Raw genomic sequence first — 16,670 nt, forward strand, 5'->3', positions numbered from 1 at the left:
TCATGGGCCAAAATTCCTCTCCTCCTTTAAATTGTGGGTGTTGGGTATTTTGTGTCAGCGGTGAAGAAAGTGATTGAAACAAAGACCTGCATTTATTCTTACTGGTCTTCCGGAAGCATGGAGTCATAATTCTATCCAATATAAGGACAGCAGTCAAGTGACTATAAACTGCAAAGCTAAACAGTCCACACAGTGCTTGTGAATGCAAGTGGCCCTACTATTGTTTAAATGCGTTATTCTATGTATCCAGTTTCACCATAATAGGTGTATATGGTCTTCCTTGTTAAATGTTCTTTATGGTACGTAGCTCAAAGGATTGAACAGTTACTGAGTACTGTATAAGTCATTCTTTATTGTCAAACTTTGTGTATCCTTAAGAGCATAAACCTCAAGAGAATGAGTATGTACTACTCAGAGGCAATGTTTTGAAAATTGTCCCAAATAAAGTATGTGACTTCTCATGTACACTCAGGAAAGGCAAATTTATTAATGTAATCTTATTCATTTTGTTCATTTTACTGGAATAATCTTTAAAATATAAAAAGTTGGTTATTTATATTTTATAATAAACTTTTGTTAAGTAAGATTCTCTTTCCATCTGCTGAAAAATTCTGTGCAATATGAGCTCTTACTCCTATTTAACTGAACTTTTACATGTCACTCAGGTCACAAAAGTAAGAATTGAGTAAAGAAAATTTAACCTAGACTTTGTAACTTTTTTTTTTTTTTTTTTTTTTTTTTTGTAGTCTCAAAAACATCACACTTGCCTTGCCTACATCAAAACACTAAAACTTTCACCACACTTTACTTGTTAATCCAACGTGGTCAAGGACATTGTGAAACTACAGTAAACATGCTTCCACCTCAGCCTATTTGCCACCAGAGGTTGCTCTTAGGTTAGTGATTTCCTTGAGATTACTTTATATTATGACTATTGAGTGACTGAATGGAAGCTACACTGTGATGCAGTTATGCAGAAGTTAGGTTGAAATTAAGTAATAACTAATTGAGTGACTCTCAAACTTCCATAAATTGTCATATTATCAGAAATTATAGTGTTTACAGAGATATCAGAAAAGGCCGTAGGAAACAGAAAGTAACATTATTGAAATGAAAATGTTTGTGGATTGTTGGGAGCAAACTGCTAATTGAGAAAATCAAAAAAACAATTTGAGATTTACCCAAAGGATTTATAAAATCATATACTTATTCATATCACAGTATTCATTTGATTTGATCCAAAGGCACAAATCAATGCACATCTGTTTAAACAAATGTAGAACACAGGTAATTTCACACATGCAAGAAGAATACTTTCTAATATATATATATATATGTGTGTGTGTGTGTGTGTGTGTGTGTGTGTGTGTGTGTGTATTAAATTTTAAAACAAGTAGAATATATAAATGTAAGTAGTGACATAGAATAAACTATTTTAAATACATTCATGAGTGAGCCAGGTTACACGCATATAATCTCAGCACCCTGAAATTCTACAATTATTTGTAAAGTTAGAAATAATCCTTGTAGAATTTGAATTCCCTTGAGGCAATTCAGACAAAGTAATTAAACTGCATATTTCATTAGAATGGTATTAAAAACAAATTGTAGTTTAGAAGTTTAAAAAAATCGATGAATATTATGAAACAGAAATTGTACCTTTCTTGCTGGAAATATGTACGTTGGAAAAAATTCTACAATAATGAGGTAATAAAAATTTTTGCAAATATTCTTTGAAATGAAGAGGGATTTGAGGGCATGAGATATAGAAAAGTGGTAGAAAATTTTGCCAGTGTATGCAGGGCTTTTGGCTCAATCCTCCACACCTCAATATATAAATAAATACATGAGTAAATATATAAAAACAATAAAACCTTTCCAGTTTTAAACTATCTTGTCAGTAACAGTACATGTGCAGAACAGTAGATGTTGAGCTACACAGGAGAACAGCAAGATTTTTTCTATGAAGAGTTAGATTGTATTGATTGATTGATTGATTGATTGATTGACTGATACTGGGGAATGAACTCATGACCTCACACTCTCCAGACAGGTAGGTGCTTATACCGCTGAACTAAATCACCTGCATAATTAAAGATATTAGAAACTGTTATTTCTGGGGATGGGCATGGTGGCACATTCTTCCAATCTCATCACTCAAGGTGAGTCAGGAGAATCTCCACAAGTTCAAGGCTAGCCTGGGCTTTATAATGAGACCAGTGTCAAAATATTTTTTACAAATCTAAAAATGCAATTTATGACTTCAATTTTCTTTTATTTAAAGTCAACTATATTTTAAAAATAGATTTGTCTAGGATTATTTTTGCACATTTATAATTTAAAGTTATTATTTAAAAATAATAAATTGTGGTGGGGGAGTAGTGTGGCTTAATGATAGAGTACATATGTGAGACCTCAGGTTCATTTTCCAATATCAGATACAGAAAAATAATGATATACTAAAATTTGATTAGAAACAATGTAAATGTGGATGCTATTTAGTTTTATATTATCCATGAAATAATAGAATGTCACTGGCAAGATAGTCTATGAAAGTTTGAATAATAAGTTATTTTGACTTTCCAAAAAAAGTTGTAATTTTATCTTTATTATTTTTAAAATGCACTGTGATTACATTCTTGGAGCACTTACAAGTAGGTATTTTAATTAAATGAGTATCAATGTTAGTCCATCAACATTAGACCTGGCAACATTGAGTGGCATCAAATATTAACTGGAAGCCATATTTCTATTAGCAATAAGCAATACTAATAATAATAATATACAAATAACAATCAAAAGCAATCATTGTCTGTACATTCACGCATACCTACTTTATTGAATACTTTGCAAATGAAGAAACTGGTTATTAGAAATGTTTGCTCATTATTTATTCAGCCAATCAAAAGATTTATTGAGTCTTTTAAATGCAAGCAGCTGCAAGTTATTTAACCTAGCTAAAAACTGAGTTAACAAAGTTCAGCACCAACTATCTTCTCTCAGTGAGTAGACTAATCCTCATTTGGCGAAGTAGTGGATGGTCAACATAAAATATGTCTTAAAAACCCTAACTTCTGCATCTATATACAAATTCTCTTTGATATTTTTGTAAGTACTGCTTTAAATATATACCTACTATGTATCATAGAAATTGGTACTAGGGATAGAGATAAAATTGAAATTTTTAAATACATTTAAGCACTTTAAGATGCTGGCATATACTAAGTGACTTTCTTAAATATATTTAAGAAAAGGTTTTATTAAATACTTTAGGATCCGCCAAATTAAAAGTAATGTGACCTTCCAAGCATGAGTTACTAAGTTCTATCTGAGAAGACACAGCGTTTAGGACTTTTTATATTTCTTATAAATGATGAGATCACGGTGTTCTTTCTCTCCCCTCCCCTGCGCCTCCCCATCTCCCTCGGTTTCCCCCTTTTTCATACTTGTTGATATTACGTGTGTTAACTCATGCTCTGGCCTGTAGTTTGTACACTGACTGAGGCGATTCGGTACACGGCACATCTTTATTCTTTTCATCTCCACACCCCTCATCCTACTTCTTTTGCATCCTTCCCTGTTGCCCTTTTCTTCCCGTCACCCTTTTATCATTTTCTTTGTTCATACTATGTCTCGCCCAGATGAAAGATATCGTGGTATGCAAGCTTGTGTGTTTTTATTTCACTCAGTGTTATATTTTCTGGTGTTTCCATTTTCCTGCAAATATCTCAAATTTATCATTTTTAACAGCCAAGCAGTATTGCAATGTACACAGACTGAGCTGAAACATTGACTTCTCTGGGTTTGCAGTTTGCAGATGGCATTTTTCAGAACTTTCAGCCTGTGTGACTGTGAGAGCCAGTCCCACATATACATGCACACGCATGCACACATTCTGTTGATTCTGTTTCTCTGAGAATCTTGCCACCAATACAAAAGGTTTTTCCTACTCTTTTCAATAAGAAGTGATGTAGAAATTGGCTGAAGGGGAGATTTGGTAATTTTTCCAAACTTAAATGTAAAAAAAAAAACTTTGTCCATCATCTGTTTTGTAAATCATTTCACTAATGTTACTTCGTACATATGATATGACCTTTAACCACCATGCAATTTTTATAAAAATCCAATGGAAGCTGGCATTGTGGCAGGGTGAACAGGAGAAAGGGGGATGATATTTAAATAACATGCCCCACACTCCTATCTTGATGTCATGATTCTCATTGTATCTCCTTTTTAGCATAATTTAATTATATGCTACATTTTATGGGTACTTTAGGTCTCATGGAGTGAATATTAGATGTAGTTAAAAGTTTATCACCCAAGAAAGCATATCTATCTTTTATTTTTTATATATTTCAATTTTTATATTCTATGGCTGATTTCTGGATCTAATGATATACTAAGACATTAGAATTATTTTTGTGGTAACTGTGTAATACCCTTCATACTCAGATATTAACCAACACCTTAAGAAAACAATTATGTGAAACCTAGTATTATATTTCTTTCAAGGATGTATCACTGTATCACTTAGAGTCTCACTTTTTAAGAGATGTGTTATTATTAAGTTTGAACAAATGTATCTCTTTTATCAACCAATTTATGTTTGCATTGATAGTGTGAGCTCTGCAGCAAGTCCTATTTCACACTTTGCTTTGGCTACCACCTTCTCTTTACAGTATACAGAAAATTACGACTGGTTTTATGTTTAAAAAGTCTATTGGCCTGCACAAAAAATCTATTGGCCTTCCTAATCCATTGGCCTGCACAAATCTAATCTTGCTTTTACAATGTCTCTATGTATATTTTCCTTCAGTTCTCTTTTGTAGTGATTCAATATATGTGTTTGAAAAGTGTCTTCCCTTAAAAAAAAACATGAAGCAGTGTAAAATAATTTAGTAAATAGCATTTAAAATATAAAGAGTAGGAGAAGGAATAAGTGTAGTAGTCAGAACACTCATCTAATGTCAGAAAATTGGAAATAGGAAGGTTTAATGGGCAAGCAGATGGGACATCCAGAAATGGGTAATATCTGAATGCCTAAGTTGGCAGATAGGTAGCCCAACTGCTGGTGTGTGTCTTCTGACTTTTAAGAGCACTTAAGAGCTGTTACACAAGCTAAGAGAGCACCCAGATGGCCTCATATTTGGTGTTTCTCCTTTTTCTTTTTTCTAACCTAATGAAATCTTCCTATTTTAACCAGAATTATATTTTTTTAAAATAAAAGCATAAATATGTTTCCATTATATTCATATTTCTGGAATGGTTTCCAATTTTAATTAGAATCAAGTCATGGGAATCAATTTGTCCCCTCGGTGACCTCAGATTTCTAGCATGGCTCGCGTTTTTGCTGCTTAAGCAGTAGTGCACAGACTGAGTTAGGCTGTGAGTTAATTAATGGTAGTTTGCTTCCTTGCTTTTGTACCTGGTTCTTGCTTTCTCTTCCTGTGGATTTCATTCCACATGCCGCTCTCTCTCAGTGCTGCGTTTTCCCTGGACTTCCCAGTCTGGACGACAGTACCAGCTGTAGATTGTGGGAACACACTGTACTTCTGCTTGTTTTAGAAATATCTGTGTCTCTGGACCCAGCGTGTATTATAGCCATCAGAAATGTAATTCTCTTATATACCACCACGTTTTTGTGCGGATCACTTCGACAAACATCCATCTGAATGGAGTAACCGTCCGCCTTGCCTTGGGTATACGTAGGTGATTATAAACATAACTTATGCATCTCCTTAAGATAGTGAGTCAGCTGTCTCTTCTTAAAGAGAAGATCTTCACAGATATTCTGAATGCAGTCTGTGAAAAGTCACTTGAGGTTTAATGCTGTGATTATTTTCTTCTATGATGTCAGTAGCAATTTATCCTTATTACTTTATTGTTTGTGTCTTCTTCCTTCCAAACCAAGGCATTGCTGAGATTTCAACACTCCTAGAACTATTGCCCAGCCTCTGTATTTCCCACTAACTTCCAAATATCTTCCTGCTCTCTCCCAGTACTTTTCACATCCTCTCCAAGCAACAGAGAGGGCCTTTCTTCCCTGCTTATCTTCTCTGCCTACTTTTATGTTGAATTTTGACTGTAAGCAACACCAGCCAGGAGTAAATATTTTTATATAATACAGTTTATCCTAACACAATAACAGATACTCCAAATCAAAGTATTTCATAAAGTTATTGCAACCATAAAATGAACAAAGCTATTACTGAATTCATCTGTTTGCTCTCACTGAAAGCAATTTTAAAATAAATCATGGATTTTATACTGTGAGCGTCAGAGAAATAGACTTACAAAGACTGTGTGCCTTGGCTATGTCTTATTTTATAAAAGATCCATAGATTGCAGCTTTACTTTACTTGCATTTCATATTAAAAGCTATTTTAAGCAAATATGAAGTCTTGAAATTAATATGAAAAAGTTTTCTCTCTCTCATTTGACTTTGGATATAATTGCAATCCCACTTCTGATGTTGAGATATTCTTACCATCCTATCCTAACCTCCTTGTAATTTTGATTGAAGATCAGTTCTGTTACTATAGTTACCGTTTTAACTAACATAAAATGACAGATACACACACACACAAGTGTTTCATGTGATATTTTCAGATGTGTATACATCGTATGTGGTTAAAACAGCAAACATATACACTTTAATTGAGGAGAAAATCTTTTATGTATATTAATTTCTGATTTAGTTCTTTGGAGGGTAATTATGTGACTTTTCATAAAATTCATATTTTGCTTTGGTTATGACTCTCTTATCCAGAAATGTCTGAGGACAGACACTTCAGGATGGTATCACAGAAAGGCTAACAGTAATATTATAAAAACAGGAACTCTAGGATGGAAATGTTTTATTCAAAATTTAGGCATTTTAGAAAAGTGATGAGATGCTCAAAACTAATATATTAAAAGTAAGAAAATTCAGAAAAAATATATTTTAGCAGCATCAGCATATAATGAAGATTTAAGTCAATAAGAGAAATATAGTAAAATAAAATCAGTTCTTCTAGTCTGAGGAAATATCCATATTCGAGTTTATGAGTTGAAAAATGTATTTAAAAAGTCAATCACAGGTTAGGATAAAAAATGAAGAATATGCAGTCTTAGATAAAAAGTATCTTTTTAGGAATGAAAAGTTAGAAGTGGTGATAAAACTTCTGTTGTTAGATTGCAAGAACTAAAGACAATAAACAGTAACTGGAAATTTAAAATGCTTGTTCATACAATGTGGATGCATAAGCCACATTGAAAAGATTAACAAGAGAATAGCTTATAAGAAACTAAAACTACTTGGTATAGAATACAAAACTAAGAGTTTTGCAGGAAAAAATGTTCATATTTCTGCTTTCAAATGCTGATTATCTTAACCCCATCACTTGAATTTATTTCCACAAGTGACTCTTTTTCCCTTTTTGTCTCCTGATGTCTGAAGTGAATGTGTCTGATCAGAAGATGCTTTTATGTTTCTGTGCCCAGGCGGAGACCTACACGTTGGAATCATAAAGCATGAAATAACTTCAGGCATAAAAAGTACAATCAAAAGGTACCACAGCAAATATTCATAACAGTGTTGCATGATTTTCCTGTTTGTGTGGAGCATAAAGCCCATTTTAGGAATTGTGTAAAAATCTTAAAATACAGTCAATCAATTCAAGAGTGTCTATGTCAGACTAATGAATTCAGACTGCTTGGCAAATTATATGCTGTCAAGGAAGTAAGCAAAGCAATATTTCATTGTTTTCAGAAGATTAATTTGGCAGCAATCAGTAGAGGAGAAATAAAAATGCGATCAATTAAACTCATTAAGAGGTTTTTGTAACAGTGCATTCCAGATATTTCATGAGCCATGTCTTTTTATTCCTAGTGACAGTAATATTGAAAAGTGGTGAGAGCAGGATGATAATATATGTACTGTGAAGTATTTAGAATTGTTTTGTAGAATATTTTAAGAAGAATGTGCTCTTATATGTAATCTCAGATGAATTTATTTTATTTCTTAGAATTTTTATTATTTATTTATTTATTTTTGTACTGGGGATTGAACTCACAACCTTGCACTAGCCAGGCAGATGATTATTATGTCACTGAGCTAAATCCCCAGCCCTCAGATGAAGAATTTTTATTTAACAATATAACTAAAAAATGTAAAAGTAAGTATTAATTAAAGCTAATTGTAAATACTGCTGTTAAAATTAAAATAATCACTTGAAATAATACACGCCACCTTTTAAGCAGGCGTGCTGATGCACACCTGTAATTTTAGCCTCAGGGACTGAGAAGAGATTCCACGTTCTAGATCAGTTGTGCAATTTAGCAAGACCCTGTCCCCAAATATATATATATATATATATATATATATATATATATATTAGCTCAGCATGCCTGAATTTCAGTTCCTATTATGAAACAAAGAAAGAAAGAGAGAGAGAGAGACAGAGAGACAGAGAGACAGAGAAAGACAGAGAGAGAGAGAAGTGAGGGAAGGGTAGAAGGAGAGGAACCAAGGAAGGAGAAAGGTAATGTAGGGCATGATACTGACTTTGTCATAGAGGGGCAATCTTGTGAATATATATTATCTATGTTTATTTTTTAGTGTGTTTCTATTGATGAATTATTGATCTAATTTTGTGAATTTTATCATACTAAACAATGAGTACCTAACAGGAAAATGTATCAAAAAGTAAAGTTTTGAATTTTTAATAATTATTATTTATGAAAAATTTCAACATCTACTATTTTCTGGTATACAAAGTCTAAAAAATAATTGAAATAAATTCCTTCATGAATTACAGTGAAAATTTCAATATAACTCTAACAAAAGTTCTTTACTTCAATTATCATACCGAGTTTAGGGGATATAGCTCAGCAGCACAGCACCTGCCTGGCATGTACAAGGTCTTGAATTTGATTCCCAATACCATAAAAAAAAAAAAATCACACGTAAGACAGTCTTCATACATAACAATAACATGTTCTATATACACTTATCTCTTGAACTGGTAGCACATGTATTTTGTTCACCTGGCCATTGTCTAGGATGTAATTAACATTGCTGATCTTGCTGTTTTGTCAGGAGGTTCTTATTGTATCATACAGTGTAAATTAACAGGAACATAAAATACCAATAAAATAAGGTATTGAATTCTTCACAGTATTGCATGTTTAGAAAAAACATCAATATTTTCATTTTACATGTTTACATAACATCAGAGATACCATCAGAAATAAGTACTCATGGGAACTACAATGCAAATACATATAAGTCTCTAACAGAAATAATCTTTGCTTCAACTCTCACACACAAAGCAGTCTTCACACACAAAAACTGTATGTTCCAGACATCAGTATCACTTATACTGGTAGCATGTATATTTTTTATCCTGTCCTTTTTTATAGGATACAGACAACATCTTTTTGGTTTTCATGTCATTATATAGATCTTTGTAATTCTGTGCCTGCCTGTTCACTTGTCAGCACCAGTGTGTTCCATAGTTTTTTTTTTTTTTTTTTGCATAGTTCTCTGGGCAGAAATATGTAATTTTTCCTCAACTATAAATGATCTATTATGTGTTCTTTGTAAAATATTAAAATTGTTTATACCAAATGTTTTTAGGATCCAATAAAACACAACCATTAGCCAATACTTTGTGTTTCAAGTGGCACTTTAGTTGTTGCCTAACTCACCAACATCTACTCTGCCTTTGGTATTTTTTTTTAAATTTTTATTTAAGGAGGAAAAGAAAAAAAATTGTTTGTAGGAAATCACTAGTTAACAGATTATATATTGTCATCTTAGAAATAGTTATTCAAGTTACAAAATTAAAGCATATAAAGTGGACATTCAAATAGTGAGACTGCAAACAGTTCTGTTCAGTGATCCAAGAAAACTCAGTGATATGGTTATCTATCTTATACACTTAAATATACATGCTGTTAGGTCCTTTAGAGCACTTTCTTTTTGTCTCTTTTGTATAATGACAATTACACATTTTGGGTTTTATTACTCCCAGTTCTTATTACTTTTTTTTGAAGAGAATAAAACCAAATGTGACATAACAGCAGAGTCAGTCAAATCAAAAGGATGGACATAATACATAATGTAAAAACAAAATACAAGGTGATCAACAATGGTTACCATAATGCCTCTTGCTATCTTAAAAAGAATCGCCTATATCATCAGTTATAATAAAATTGAACAAAACCATAAAGAACAAAACCAATAAAACCAAAACATTGGAGACATTAGAGCACTTCAAAAGAATATAATAGTCAACCAGAATGGGCGTCATAATGAATCTTATTGTCTTCACAGTTGTTGCCTATAGTTTCGAACTTGGTACTATCAAGCAAAACAGAATAGAGGAAAATCAGTCAAAACAAGATGGTGAGAGCGATACAGGGTTTCAAATCAAGTTAATAGGAAATTGAAGCGGGTTACTATAATATATCCTGCTATTTTGTATTTTTCCCTTAATTAAAAGGTAAAAAATGAAAAATAATAAAAAAAAAAAGGAGATTGAGATAAAAGAGGGCATAACAACAAAACATCGCAGGTCAAAACATAACCATTTAAGCAAAATAGTGTTTCACCACAAGATAATCCCAACATAAAAGCAGTTACCATAGTGTCTTTCCTTGAAATCTTTGAGTATAACTTCGTATACTGTAACATCAAACATATCAAGACAATGTAAAACTGTTCAAGAGAATGACAGTATTACAGGGTATTTAGAATCAACTAACAGAAATGAACAATGGTTTTTGTATAATCTCTTTGTCTATAAAAGTTTTTGTTTATATTATTACATATAATAAAATCCAATAAGATACAACATGTTTAGACTGATGGAGACAGAAGAACAAAGCTTGATGGGACTTCAAAACAAGATGATATTAGATCAGCACTAGCTATTATGTTGTCTTGTTTTCTCCAAAATAGCTGTTGCTACCATCCAACCTTCTCTGCCTCATTTCTGTTGAGCTCTTTTTCTGTCATTAGTTGTCAGTTTGTCTTCTTCATTTCATTTTCTGCTCCATTCATTGTGGCCTCTCTGCCACTGTTTCCGGAATCTTGATATTTTTCTTTTTTAGAATATCCTGCAGTATTCTCTATAGAGTTGAATTGGTGGTTGCAAATTTCCCTAGTTCCTCTTTATCCTGGAAGCACCTTGTTTTTCCATCAGTTTCTAGGGACAGTTGTGCAGGATATATCAATCTTGGTTGGAGGTTATTTCAAAGCTTTCAAAGCTTGAATTATTTCCCCCCATGCTCTTTGTGATTTGATGGTTTGTCCTGAGAAGTCTGCTGTAATTCTGATGGGTGTTCCCTTGTAAGTGATCTGTTCTTGTCTCTGACGGCTTTTAATATTCTTTTCTTATATTGGATTTCTGGAGTTTTGCTTATTATATGCCTGGGTGTAGCTCTGTTTGGGTTGTAGGTGGCTGGGGTCCTGTATGCCTCATACATCTGAGTATATTTACCTTCTGCTAAATTAGGGAAATTCTCCTGGATTATTTCTGTGAATAACTTTTGTAGCTCATTTGTTTGTCTCCCTACTTCTTCAATTATGTCCTTAATTCTTAAGTTATAGATTCTCTTATCATCTTCTAGCCTTTGTATTATTGCTGTTTGTTTCCTTGTTATTTTTAAGAAGTTTTTCATTTCATGCTCCCACCTTACAAATGTGTCCTCCAATTCCGATAATCTGTCCTTAGTTTCTTTCAAGCTGTTATGCCAGGTTTCAATAGAGTTTTTAGTTTCCTGGTAATGTTTTTGAACCTGCTTCACATATTCTATGTTTTCTCTATTTTCTCCATCAAACAATTCTCCCCCTTTTTTTCTGTTCTTCCATTCCACCATCTTTTTTTTCTTGGGTGGTGCTTAGCATTTCTCTAACTATTCTACTTATATCTTGCTTTATTTCATTAAATACTTCACTTTTGAACTCGTCTATGAGGCTCTGGAGATATCGCTTTATGTCTATTGGTGCAGTGTCTGATATTGCATGTTTTTTGTCCTCATTCTCCTTTGCATTTACCTTTCCTGGATCAGTGTCCTTAGCACTGGGGACTGAGGACCCTTTCTTGTTGCTCCCTCTTCCCATACTTTTTGTTCCTTCCATACAAGCATATATAGGAGGCCCAGTTTTTTTTTTTTTTTTTTCTCTTTGTCTGTTACAGTTTGTTTGAATCTGCCGGCTAAATATTCCTGCCCATTGCAGTGTACTAGGGAGACACAGACCTGAGTAGTCTCTGGTGGGCCCGCCCCTCCATGTCAACCTATTGAAGGCTTCACTGCTAGGGTGCACAACCAGGCGCTGGGACCTGGTTTGGGCTAGCCTACTGGATCTTAGTCTGTGGTGTCACCCAGGGCAAGCACTCCCCACCAATCCCACTTAAGAGGGGAATATGCGACTAAAGTCACTGCAGCGTCCTGTTGCCTCTAGTCTGCCTAGTCTCAGAATGTCCTCTGTTGGAGTCTCTTAGTCTTTGAAAGGGTCCCTGTTCCTCTCACTCACCACATGTGGATGCAGGGTTCCCTGCTAGTCCCACTCTCAACTCCGTTTGGTTTGCTGATTCCCACTCTCAGAGCTTTCGCCTGTCTCTCCCTGCTGTGCCAATTCAGCCACAGCAGCAGCAGCAGCAGCGGCTGGAAATTCAAATCATGGCTTTCAGAGGTGCAGATTCCATCTTCCACGCTGAGATTTTATCTGTTCCTGTTATAGCACCAGGATTCGTTTGGTTTCTCTCAGCTTAGTTCGTTCTTGGGTCAGCAGGGTATATCTCCCCTTGCTTAGGAGTCCTCACACCGCATCATTCCTGGATTTTAAGCTGGCAATCTCAGAGAGCCTCCATGGCTGCTGTTATCTGTCTGCCATGTTCTCGTGGAACTGCCTTTGGTATTTTTGTAGAAAATTTTTGTAGCCTATCCCAAGCTTTGTTTTGTCAGTGGGTCCCTATCAATATTTCCATCATGATGCAATGTTAACATCAGCAGTATAATTTTGATTTTCCTTGCTTTGTATGAGCTCAATATTATAATTTTCTGAAATCTAAAGATTGTTCTATACAACTCTTGTTTTGAACATGCGAAATTTCATTTGGAATTTCTGCTTTGTTCCTACACACAGTTCCTATGCTGGCCAACCTGTGCTATGTTAGCAAATGTAACATCAATTGGAAACTTGTAAAACAATTACTTGGTGTCACATTCTGATTAGTTTTGGAAATAGGAGCAACCAGTCTGTTCACAGCATCATTCAGTTTATTAGTATATGAATAAAGACCTGGTGGCTGAGTTCCAGGATAAATTTCTAAGTTGAAAGCATAATAAATTTTTGTATTTACAAGTGTATAAATTTTTATGCTGTATTTTGAAGAGGTTTTTGGGGATAGCTGAAGGTGTAGCAACTATGTAATATGAAATGCTGCAAGATGTTCATGGATAGCCACATATTCGGATCCTGTGTGAATATTTTGACAATTACCTATAAATCCTTCTAATAATAATTGGATGGAAGTCAGATTATCAGCACTTTTTCTTTCTTGGCAAATGGTTTTTTCATCAAAACAGAAAATTTGAAGGAAACTGAATATCCCCAGTTTCCTTGTTTTTCTAGAAATCTCAAACCCAAACTTCTGTAAGTCTTGTACATTCCTGTGATTATCATGAGAAAGCCCTGCACAATACAGTAAACCTTTGAATGCTTTCAGCTCAACTAGTGAGTTTTCATAATAAGTACATTTTTGGGTATAGCAATTCGTGCATATAGAATATATTACATGTATTTCAGTATCTGTGTATTTCTCAACGTCATGTAGCATTTTGTCTGTTACAAACAACTTCCAGCAATAAATGGCAGTTCAGGCTTTCCATATTTTATGTTGCACTCCTGCCAAGATCCTCAATATATTTTTGGGCTAGTTCTAACATTGGATCATTTCATTTGGTTGCATGATCATTTTGTATCATTTTGACTACATCTAAATATGTACTCACATTGCTGTTTTCATTACCATCTGAATCAAAAAGTCTGCATTTCCTGTGTCTGTACTGGTGATTCTTGTTCCATTTCACTGTTATAAGAACTTTGTCTCAAATAACCAACATCAAATTCATTATCATCTTCATCATCTTCACATGACTACTCTGATGATTCGCTTTTGATTTCCTCCAAAACTTGCAAATCTGGTTTTTCATGTGCCATTTTACTGAAGCTACTTCTTCCAGAAATTTAAAACAAAACAAAACAAAACAAATCCTAGCTCTTTCTTGGCAAATACGAAGTCCTGAGTTCAACTCCTGGTATAAAAACAAAGCAAAACAAAAATCCTAAATGCACAGAAATTTAACAAAGATCATTATGTGAATAAATTCACTTGTGCTACTTTGGATCTCCTGTATGCACCTTACTTTTTGTCAAGCAAATGAGTACAGAAATGGTTTTTGCTTTCCCCAGGTGCAGCTACTGTAAGTCACATCCACCTTCTATTATAGTAAAATACATGTTTTATAACAGAAGAGTGATGTGTGTGTATTTTAGCCCTGAAAAGCTCAGTTAAATTCACAAAACCAGTGAGACAGAATATTACATGGGTAAAAATCCCATCTTACACAAAATTTTGCCACATGCACATAGAATTCTATTCATTAAACCAAGTGGATAAACACAAAGTTTGTCTCCTGTATCCCTCAGTTGCAGTTATTGAGGCACAGCCAGCTACTCTTTTCCTAAAATTCAAAGTTACAGTTGAACAAGTTAAAATACAAAGTAAGATAAATTACAAAGTTACAGTTGATTGTTATAACCCAACATCATGTTTTCACAAAAAAAACAAAAAACAAAAAAAAAAAACAAAACAATATTTCAGGGAAAATAATAGCAGTTTATATATTTATAGTATAATTTTGATGCAATATTGGTTATAAATATCAAGCTAAATAAAAGATTTGTTAAGATTCATTACAAGTTCTTAAAGCAAAACCCACATGCCTATGATGCTAATGTCACATTGAGCAATTTATGTGATAGCAGACAAGTTTTTATTTATGTAGTTTATTTGTGACGCATTCACAGGCCTACCCAATATGGAGAGGCAATAGCAAAATATGAGAAAAAAGTGATATTAGTATAATATTTCTTGCTTAGCTTTACTAAAAATCTATAAATCTCTATGTATAAAATTGTATTTTTCTCTACATTTTTAAAATGAATCTAAGAGTCCCTTGGGTAATACTATTATAGTTTGAGTAAAGAAGAAGCAAATTGTGAGATAAATTTTAGGGAGGATACTATTCATTAGGAAATGCCTTTCTTGAGGAGAGGAAGGTAAGGAGAGAGCTCCAACTTTGATAGAAACTGAACAGCTTCTGAGCACGCCAGAGGGTGCTTGAAAGCCAAAAGGGATTTTAAAAGCATTTTGGGTTGGACCAAATGTGAAGACTAAACTTTTATGCCCCAGTCTTAAGCATAGATGGATGTGGCTATTATAAAAGCATAGGAGAAGAGGATCTGATGTTCAGAGAATTTCTTAAAGAGGTTTTGCAATTAGTGTTTTCAATAGCTAGGTAAAAAGTTTTTCATTAAAGAGAGATCTGGGTAGAGCCAATTACAAGATCCTTGGAACAAGATCACACAGCTAAAGGAAGAGCCTACCTTTACAGTAGTTATCCTCATCTCCAAGGTCCTTATCAGTGTGTTTTGAGATGTGCAAAATACATTTATCTAAACTGAGGAATTGGTCTGTTTTCCTGAACACTATGCTACAAATCCTTACTTCCCTCTGCTTTGCAGCTCTGGAAATTCATCCATTAAATGGAAAGCCTCTAAGTTTAGCTGTTACTCCTTTTGGCAGGCAGTATCATATCTGGTTTTTGCTGTCCTCAAAAGAGTGTGCCTCAGGACAGTGGAAAGATAATCACTCCATACTCAAAGCCTTCTTACTGAGCTATATTTTAAATTTTTGTACTTTCCACTCAATAATGTTTCATGTAATATTCATTTGTTAGTTTATTGATTGCTCTCTCCTTACAACTTGAACACCGGATTTGTAATAGAATGAAGAAAATTACTGTCCTAATTTCATTTCTCCACTAAATTGTGCACAATTCCCTTGTTTATAGGCTCCTGGGAAGAATCAGACCAATAATTTTGTGACAGTCCACTTCAGTTCTCCAAATTATTTCATTTCCCTAGCATCTACCACCATCTTCAGACCACAAAATTGGACTTTTTTTTTTTTTTACCTTAAATGAATTTATTTCTTAGTTTTTTGTGGCTATTGTGATTACCAATTATTGCTTTTCTGGGATTTTTGATGATGTGCTTCATTAATGAAATGATTTCTTACCTTAGGATTCATAGACTGACAATATAAACAAAATCCTAGTTGGTTACAGTGCCCATCAGATTAGGATTTGCCAATCTTTTTAGAATTTGTTGATTTCAAACTATCTGGCTATAAAGAAAGGAACTGAATAAAATTCTATAATAATTATAAGATATATGTTTAATTTGGCAATAACTAGTTACTTGAAATTTTCAATTAAAATTTAGAAATTTCAATTAAAATTTAGAAATTTACAAATTGCAAATGTTGTTGTAAAGGTGATGGTAGAGGAAGTTGACCCTGCTGTTTTTCAGGGGCATTTTTCTTCACCTTGAG

The 16,670-nt window shown here is 33.7% G+C and overlaps 1 long non-coding RNA gene across 16 annotated transcripts in view; it reads left to right on the plus strand.

The window, feature by feature from the left end:
- The window catches only part of LOC101788210 (uncharacterized), a 338,370-nt gene that overhangs the window by 118,052 nt on the left and 203,648 nt on the right, over positions 1-16,670 (plus strand). For 6 of the 16 annotated variants that reach the window (XR_010047658.1, XR_010047667.1, XR_010047659.1 and 3 more), the window contains one exon: positions 7,483-7,549. The exons of the other annotated variants lie outside the window; for them this stretch is intronic. This is a non-coding gene — a long non-coding RNA (uncharacterized LOC101788210). The remainder of the gene's footprint in view (positions 1-7,482; positions 7,550-16,670) is intronic. 16 annotated transcript variants of the gene reach the window in all.

Source organism: Cavia porcellus, unplaced genomic scaffold (assembly GCF_034190915.1).
Source record: "Cavia porcellus strain 051 isolate PalLab524CR breed Dunkin Hartley unplaced genomic scaffold, mCavPor4.1 scaffold_5, whole genome shotgun sequence".
NCBI classification, from domain to species: Eukaryota; Metazoa; Chordata; class Mammalia; order Rodentia; family Caviidae; genus Cavia; species Cavia porcellus.